We start from the raw sequence: 9,682 nt of genomic DNA, 5'->3' as shown, positions 1-9,682 counted from the left end.
GGTGGTCCCTGTGGGTCCCTTCTTTCACATTGTGGCCCCAGCAGGGGCTTCAGAGACACCCAAGGTGATCGATAGCATTCTGTATTTCAGCACCAAAACTCCTGACTCTTCATTAACAGGCATATCGATATAGTTAAATTATTTCTGGGTTAGGTTATTAATTGGACATAGTTCAAAATATGTTTATATTTTCCTTTTTTGCAGCAATTAATATTTAGTTGAACTGAAGTAAGTTGAAGAGATCGCACTGGCAGCAACCTGGGTGGCCCTGGCCATGTCCCTGTCCCACCACCTGGCAACCCTTGGGGCAGTGCTCCAGTCGTTGCACCGCAAGCCGCCAACAACGGTGGGTACTCACATCACCCCCGGCTGGGTGCAGCTGCTGCTGGTGATGTGGGCAGAGGATGAGGCCCCGTGGGACAGGGTGTTGCTGGTAGCTGAGGCAGCAGGCGGTGGGGACGTCATCTGTGAGTGCAGGGAGAGAAACGGACAGCTCTGGTGAGACCCGAGGCTACAGTACAGGCCCTGGCCCCACCGGTGCTTGGGTTTGCCCAACGTTTTTGCCATCTCTCGTCTCGTCGCTTGTTTCATATTCCCTGGTGGTGGCCTCCCAGGAGAGCCCTGGCCCCACGTTTGAGTCTCAGAGTTGTTGGCGGTCTCCTGCTCCCAGCACGTCAGCACTGCCCTGGCACTGGGATGCTGCACAGGGCACGGTCACACTTGTTACGGTGCTGCAGAGCAGAAGGTGCAGCCCCAACCATCTGGGGACATGTTTGTTGAGCCCTGTCCAAGGCAAAGAGGCTGGGATACTGCTGCCAGCTGCGGAGGAGCCATGTTTGTAGCGCAGCTCCTGCTCCCCTGGGGATGCCAGCTCGTCCCTGAGCCCAGAAGGCCCATGGTGATGAGTAACGGATGTCCGTGCCCTCCCCTGCAGATGCACATCCAGGCTGAGCCAGGATGGAGCCACCATGGGACTGGGCGGATGGCTGTCTTGTGCTGGGTCTAGAGGAGGACATGGGGTCACAGCAGCATGGCATGCCCCCAAAACAGCTCCCAGCATTTGCCTATCCACACCCCGGTCCTGGGAGCCTAGAGAAGCATGCGAGTCCCTTTCTCAGCTCGGGCAGGGAGGGGGTGGCAGCCAACACGATTTGGGGTTGAGCTGTGAAAGATTTGAGGTTTCACCAAGAAGTTTTCTGAGAGTCGCTTTTTCTCCCTGGCAGGAGGAAACCCTCGCTCAACCACTGCAGATGGGGAATCACAGACGGAGACGTCTCCAGTCTCTGGTCATCACCTGAAGCACCAGGAAAGACCCAAAGAAGCAAATGGGGGATGCGTGCATGCATGTGTGTGTGTGTGCCATGGGCTCCCCAGTACTCCCACCAGTGGGAGATTTACTGGCCCAAGTTTGCCACAACTTCCAGGCATTTTCCCATCACTCTGATGGTGGCTAATGGCACGTCTAGGGGATGCCTGGGCAGGACGGCTTCGGCTGTGATGTTGAGAGCCGACACGTTCCTGGGCAAAACAATTGCAATGTGTGTGAGTATGAATCTGTTCAGCGGATAAAGACCTAATGTGGATCTTTAATACTATTATTGCTAACAATAAATATCACAGTGCTATGGAGCAATGTTTGTACTTGTTAGCTGGCAGCATGCTAGCCATAGTTCATGATCCTTAGGGTTAAAAAGTTGTTTCACCATGGTGATGTCTTCACAATAACAGTTCTTGGCATTTATGGTTATTCTCTTTTTTTTTTTTCTCCCCTCTTTTGGGCTTTCTTCCTTTAAAACCTGTCAAAGCTCCCCTTGTCCTGTAGCCCGACCCAGCGCTCTGCAGTACAAGGTGGGGCTCGGCTTGTGAGAGGACAGACACCTTTGGGGTTCTTCTCCCTGCCCCTGCAGAATTTGGGATGGCTGGCCTGTAGCAGGGGACAGAGCACCAGAGGGAGGAAACAAACATGCTGGCCCAGTGTCCCTTTGGAGGGGCCCCTACAGGCTGTGCTGGCTGCTTTCAGCTCAGGAAAAGTTTTTCCTCCTGGCTCAGTAGACCTGGATCTCAGAAACCTGGCAGCTCCATCCGCAGCGGGGTGCGTGGGCCACGGGCTGAGGCTGCCCGACATGGCCCGCAGCCAATGCCCAGCTGCAGCCAGCCGGTGCCAGTGGGCCCAGACATCAGGAGCAGCCGCTCAGGGACTGAAATACTGCAGAGAGACCCCCGGCTCAGCACAGCGGTGGCTGAGTAAGAAGATCTCCGGCTCCTACTGGTCTTAACTCTCATGGCATGAGGAGGGGCACGGGTCAGCATCTGCCACCCACAGCAGTCTTGCGGGGTGACATTGACGCTGGACGGGCAGGGATCGTCACAGCACTCTCCAAACTATCAAACTGCAACAAGGTCTTTTACCATCCCATACCAACACACTCTTCATGCCAGTCCCTCTGCTGCCTTCTCCTTGTCTCGCCTCAGCCAGAGCCCAAGCCCTCTCTCCCTCTCTCTGCTTCTTCCTCCTCTCTCTTCCTTGGCTGCTCTCTCTTCCCTGGCTCTCAACCACTTAACCTAACCAGCCACAGCTGCACCTTCTCTACATCAGCCAGCCTGCTGCCGCTGCAGCCAGCCCACAGCTGTATATTATCAGTGCTAATTAACCCAGCTTCATGCCTCTACAGGGATCACTTGTGCTCAGGCAATTAAGGAAAGGATGGACTTTGGTGGGGCAGGTGGGTGGATAAAAAACACTGTAGTGCAGAGTGGGAACGTGCTGAGATCAGAAGACACTTGTTCCAGGTGGGGCAGGGGAGAGCCGGATACCCAGTGGTGAGGCACGACAGAGGTGGGAATGGGGAACGAGAACTGGGCAGCTCTGCCCAGCCTGGTCGTGCTGCACAGGAGAGCATGGTGAGAGGCCTTTGCTTTGCCCGTACTCCTTGGGATCCTCACAGCCGTTGCCCTCTGCACCCAGGGGACAGCAGGGACTGCCCTGGTGGGATGAGAGCTGGGGCAGCCTGGGGCGTGCAGGCAGGAGGCTCCTCCTCGAGGTGTCTGCACAGAGACCCTGCAGCTCAGGGTGTGTGATGGGGGCTCTTTGCTAGGCTTCAGCTTAGCCACTCCGGTGGCCTGGCACGGGGACTGCTCTCCAGACCGGCATTCCCATCAGCAGTTTTGGTGCTGGGATGCTGCCTGGCTTCTGCTCCAGCAGTAAAATCTCTGTGGATGTCTTGATGGTGAGGGGCGGCTGTGTTCTCACCTTGGCTTTCAGCTGGGGACTTCCCAGTTCCTTCCTTGGAGCTATTTCAAGGAGGTGTGAGAGGGGATATTTGGGGGGGACGGTGTGTGAGGGCTGTGCAGGGCTTGTGGGTGCAGGAAAGGAGGAAAACTCTGGGTGGGAAGCGAGGATGTGCATGTGTTGGGGGGTGCAGCTGAGGAGACTATCTGCATGCTGGGGAAACCCATGCACGTGACCTTACAGATTACCATCCATGTGCTGGGATGACTGCCGTGCTTCTGCTGTGTCTTTTGGGTGGCCACGTAAGGTACGGCTGAAAAAATATATAAATTTTTCTATGAATATAATTGCCTACAGATATTTAGTGAAGATTCTAAAAGAAGGTGAGACAAAAAAGTGTATTCTCCCAGCTATTCCTTGTCAATAATCTACATCTGCCAGAACTGGTGGCTGAACACCGAACACGCCACCTGCGAACCATCAGTTGGGCTTGCTACTCCCTTTTGTAATTATTTATGCTTTTGGCTTTCATAGGTGCCTGACACAATGCACCATTGATTATTGGCCTCCAAAAGAAGCTTCCAGATTTCAATATTCTGTTGCCTCTTGTGTCTTTATTCAGGAAACACGGTGGGCAGATGAGGATTTCCCTTCAGCCAGAGCTGCTGGCAATGGGCACTGTGCTCCGAGGGAGCTGTGGTGAGGTCCAGCCATGTTGGGAAGTGTTTGCTGCCTTCATCCTAGATGGGATCCCGGTGTGGAATTGGCTCAGCGTGGGCAATTCTTCCCTCCTGCTCTAGGCCCTGGTGCCGTGGGAGGGTCCAGCTGCACCCACATCTCCTCCAGACCGAAGGCATGCCAGCGGGCACTGCTGGGAGCCCCTTGGGAATGCCCTCCTGCACTGGCTGATGCTGCCTGCCCAGCCCAGATATTCACCACCCATGCAGCCACCGTGGTGGCCCCGGGTCCATCACCCTTGACCAGATCCTTGCAGCCTCCAGCCCACCCAGGCTGAAATCCTCTGGGTTTCTGCCCCCACCAGCCCGCAGGAGGCTATTCCAGACCTTGCATCACTGCTGCTCAGACTTTTTTTCCCCCCCTCATTTCCAGGTGAGATCAATTTGCACCCAATTTGAACTCATTCATTTTTGCTCCAGGGTCATCATCTAGCTGAACTGTGCTGTTTTCCCCATTACCCCTGCTTTTTTCTCCCATTTACCCCCCACCCTAGCTATAGACAGCAAAACGGGCTAAGCAGCACATCACTGCTTCTAGAGTTGGCTGCTGATTTCCCCCACTATTTTGGCAGGCTTTCTGTGATCCCACTGGGGCTTGGGTTATCCTCTCTGGTACCTGGGATGCTGAAATTGCAGGTGAAGTCCTGCCATTGCCCTCTGCAACAGCTCCAATGCTTGCCTTCAGCGAGTACAAGATCTTTTGCGCTAGGCACCCTGGAGAAATTGTTGCCCTCCTTTTGCAGCTGTATTGCACACCTCTAGCTCCTAGCAGACAAGATCCTGATATACCGAAAAGCCTCTTTTTTTAGTCTGCAGAGCATGGCCTCGTTCCACATACAGTTAAATTTAATCTCAGTTCAATTAATCCAGCCTCCAGCATCCCTTGGGTACTTCTGAGCAATACTCAGCCCTTTGTCTATGTTGGCGGCATCTCCTGTCTTCGCCTCTTCCTCCTCCAGAGCTTGCAAACGCGTTGCCAACCACACCTGCTCGACACACAGCCGGCGGAGCCGGCACAGAAGCATTTATTTTCCTAATTCGTAAATAACAACTGCTAAATATAAAATGTTCTTCACTCCCCCTTTCCAAAATGCCACGGCAAAATGCTCTCGCAGCCCCCGATCAGGTTCACGCCGGCAGGCAGCAGATGTGCCTCCATTAAACGGGGAACCTCGGAATAAATTTTGCATGGTTTTATAAATCCCTGCCGGTCCTAGGTGGGGGCGTGTGTTTTTTTTTCCCATGCCGTCTGCATGAGCTGTCAGGCTGAGCGCTGGCCTCCCTCCGGGCTGCAGGGAAACAGTTTATTATTTGCAAATATCTCAAAGCTGTTTCTGAAAAGATGGAAAGGATTAGGGACATGTCTGGTAACAAAGCAGAGCAGCAGAGAGCTGTGGCTCACAACGTTCCCCGTGTGCATGACAGGGAAGGGAACAAGTGTTTTGGGGACAGTGTTTGTGCCATTTACTCCCCACCTGAGCTGGCTGGATGCTCCTGCACGGCAGCTGCTTGACTTAGCAGAGGGGATGAGGTCAGGCTGGTGAGAGCGTCTCCATCGCACCCCTCTTGCAGGGATGCTAGGCAGGATGGTCATATCGGGGGGGTAGAGATGAGCCACCCCTGTCCCGTGCAGGTCCAATTCCCCAGGTCTGGCAGGAACGAGGCAGCCGCAGGAACCGAGCCCTGGCTTTCTGTGTCATTGGGGTTTCTGAAGGCGTACCTGGAAGTCCTTGCAGTGTGCAGTGAGATGTGAGACAGCCAAAAGCTGGCTCCAAGACATTGTCTCTGGCTTTGTCTCCATGTGGGCAAAACACCTTGTCCTTATCTTTGTGGCTTCGACATCTGTTTTCCTGTCTGCTTGGTTTTATTAAGTACCAGTTCAGTCTCCCTGAGGGGATGCTGCCTTGAAGATGTGAGCCAGCAGGCTGAGTCCATGAGTTTGAAAACCACGAGTACCTTTGCTGTGATGGTATCTGGGTGAAGGAAATGTTGTGATCCTCCAGCTGCTGGGGAAGGATCCCTCTGAGGCCATTTTCAGCCTGTCACACGCTGCTTCCAGGGAGTGTGTGTGTGGGGGGGTGTACACGGATGCCAGGCAGCCCCCAGGAGCAGCTCGTGGGTCTTGTGCCCGGGCTGAGCCAGAGGGAGTCTTGGCTTGCGGGCTGGAAGCAGAGTTAAAATAGTTTGTGTGACAGGAGGCTGCCCCTGAGGGAAACTTTTCAAACAGTCTTTTGATTTCCCCATCTTCAGTTTCTCACAATCATATCCGTTTTTTCTTATTTTCCAGGTGAAGGCACGCGACTGCAGCGCCAGGTATGCTCTCCCCGTGTACAAACACGAAGAATCATCCTGTTTTCAGCTGCCTCGTGTTTAAGCCAAGCAGTCTGGCTCCTCAGCTCCAACTCCAAGACGATTTCCTTTCCAACCCACTTCTGCAGGTTTCCCCTGAACCCGCACCAGGTTTTCAAAGCCCTTTGGGGCGTTTCCACCTGTGATGCTCTCACCCTGCCATGCACGCTCTGTAGAGCTGCCCTGCTGCACCCAAAGACTGGGACGCCGAGAGCCCAGGACTGCGACTTCCCCGGATCTCCTCACAAGGGTGCAACGCAGCAGTGGGTTTCAGGAGCTTGATCTTGGTGGAGGAGACAAGTTGTCTGCCTGGGGAAAATACGCAACTTTTGTCGTGGGTGATTTCAGATTCCTGGTAACCTTCACCCAGCAGCATGGCTTCTGTTAGGATCTGGACAGACCCTTAGTTCCAAACTATTTAATACTTTAAATCAATTAACAGATATGTTTTGAAATCTATTCACTCTGTAGTGTACTTACTCTGTGATTTGCTGATACATTTTTAATGACAATGTTACTGCAATTGAGAGTGTAATTGCAATATGAGACTGTTAGGCAATTGCTAAAGAAAACTCCTTCCAGAAGTTAATTGGCCATGATCTATTTTCCATTAAAACCAGGCTGATGCATTAATCTCTGTTACCAAGTTTTACAGTTTTGTAGACTGAGCTGTATATGAGATGTTTTTTTCTTTTTTTTCTGTGTCCCTACGTGGGACCAGAACAAAATCAGCTCACCCCTAACAACCTGGGTCATCTCTCGGTGGCTTGAACACAGGCTGTGGCTGGTCGCTGCCCCCCAGCTCTGCCCTGAGGTCCATCCCTGTGCCCTGACACAGGTGGGAAGGGCTCCTGGTCTGCTCCAGCCTCTTGCTGCCCATACTGGGGGACCTGAACAGCAAGCACCCGGGGCCCTCACTAGCAGCACAGGGCTGCTTTTGAGGCACCACCAAAAATACTTGTGCCTGTCTGTGGAGTGGCAGCAACGGAGGATTTCTGTCCTCACACCAGACCAACGCCACATGCCGTCGCTCCAGCTAATGACAACATTTATTGGAGATGCCATTGGTGCAACTCTCAAATGTTCATGATTTCTGAAAGCAAAAGGAGCCACCTATTTTAAACCGCCAAAGACAACAAGGTTCCTCACGCAGAGTGCGGCTAAGCTAAGCTCTCATTTAAAGCCTTTAACCATGTTCCCTGTAGCTCTGGTGAAATTTTGCCAGTGAAAATGGGCAAATTTTCCAAAATTTTGCCAATTTTACAGTGAATGCAGTGAAACATCCTCCCTGTGAGCCTTTCTGCTAATTTGAAGACACCTCTGAGCAGACACCAGCCCCAGTGAAAACGTTCAATACTGGATGCCCTGCCCAGCTACTGGGGACTGATTAGAAGGTGTAATAGGATTTCCAGAAGAGGTTTGGGAATATTGAAAGTGTAGTTTTATCTCTTCAAAGATAAGTGCATGGGTCCCACTCAGCAGCTGAGACAAACGCCTTTGGCATGATGACCTACATGGAGAGCTGGATGAGCGGAGGCTCCTTGCAGCCACTGATGGGTGCCCAAAATGAGGGTGAAGCAGGTTTCTGGATGGGGGAGCTGCCGGCTGAGTGGCCAAGCTGCATCCTTGTCAAAGACAGTGACATTAAGGAAGGTGGGGGGTGCAGATTTGACAGTGAGGCCACTTATCCCCCCTCCTCCCAGCTCACCTCTCTGTGAGATTGTTCAGCTCACCAAACCAGCAGAAAATGACCTGGAGAGAAGAAAAGCTGGCTGTTTTCTGACTGGTTAACGAGCAAAACCTGCTGGGAGGGAGAAGGAGGAAGGACAGTGAGACCCCTCCATTGGGCGGCAGCAAGCTACCAGATCAGCCTTACTGGGTCACACAGCCACCCTCAGATGCTGCAGTCTTGCTGCTCCTTCAGCTTCTGAGCAAGCTGGAAGTGGCCTGATCTCTCTCCTCTGAGAGCTTCTAAGGGACAGATGACATACTTCTGCAGCCACAGAAGCTGACATGCTCTTGCTAAGAGGCAGCAAGCAGAGACACGCCGAATGCTGTATCCACAGGGACTGCTTGCGCTGGGGAAGCTGCTACATCCTAGCAGCAGGACACAGACCTTCCAGCAGTGGTCTTGCTGTATGTGGAAGTGGTAAATAATTAGTATTTTATCTGCTTGGTGTGAAGCCAGTGAGGCATCCCTAATCCCTCAGCCTACTGCTGCAACAGGCCCAGTGCCTTCTCAGCACAGCCACAGTGTGACAATGCCATCCCCAAGGAGATGCCCAGGCATGGCAAGCCCTCTGGAAACCATCACCTTTCCAGGTGCCTTCCCATATATTAGCTCCCATCTGACTCCTTGACACCCAGGGATGGACCTCCAGAGGTGCTCCTCCCACTTGCTCTATGGCCAACCTGTTTCAGCCCTGGCCTCAGCAACTTTCGGAAAGTGCCAGCCACCTCTTCATTGCTCTGGCCTGACCCGCTGCCTCCTACCCCCTCTGCTCCAGGCAGACGGCACATCCGAGCTCTGGGCAGCAGAGCAGAGGAGCTGATGCACGTGCTGGCTGCTCCAGCAGTGACATGCCACGGAGGCTGCAACATCCCCCAGCCTGGGTGGGAATGTCATTCTGGATCCCATACCACCAGCTGTGCCTCCACTCCTCCTCTCTCCCAGCCCTGACCTCAGTCTCCCTCAAGGCTCACAGATTTCAGCGGAGAAACCTCAGGGCACCACAAACCCACGCAGCTGGCTGCCCAGCATCCTCATCCAAGGGTCCCCACAGGTAACAGCCATGGCATGACTGTACAGCCACCCAGACTGGGCTGGTTCAGTTTGTTACATCCCTGTCAAAATAGAGCTCAGGTAGAGCCCCATGGAAGGAGGGACAGGCTGCTGTGAAGCCTGGCAGGAAGGACACTTCCCGCTCAGAAGCAAGGAAAAGCTGTCTGACCCGGCAGCTGCTGGAAACAACCACTCATATCCTAGTGAAAGCTGACCCTGAGCTTAAAAGCTTTCTGCTCAGTAGGCACTAAAATACCAAGGTATAGAGACCAATGCAAAGATATAGACCGATACAATTGGGGATCCTACCTTCGCTCTATGGGACTGACTAGAGATCAGCTTTATTCAACAGCTCCAGCCTGGCACGCAGCAAGCACTGCTCCCAGATCCCACTGAATCACTCTCCCTAGATGCAAGAGGACATCCCCGCCACAAAGGCACAAGGCAGCTCTCACAAAAATGCTACTGAACTTTTGCAAGCCAGGTGCCTGTTAATATAGAAGTCGCCACAATTCAGTTTTCTACAAGCTGTGGGCCACAGAATTGCTCTTGCAGCCCTTCCTAGCACCAACTCAACAGGCAACA

This window comes from Falco biarmicus, chromosome 2 (genome assembly GCF_023638135.1).
Source record: "Falco biarmicus isolate bFalBia1 chromosome 2, bFalBia1.pri, whole genome shotgun sequence".
Classification (NCBI taxonomy): Eukaryota; Metazoa; Chordata; class Aves; order Falconiformes; family Falconidae; genus Falco; species Falco biarmicus.
This window is presented reverse-complemented; position numbering follows the sequence as displayed.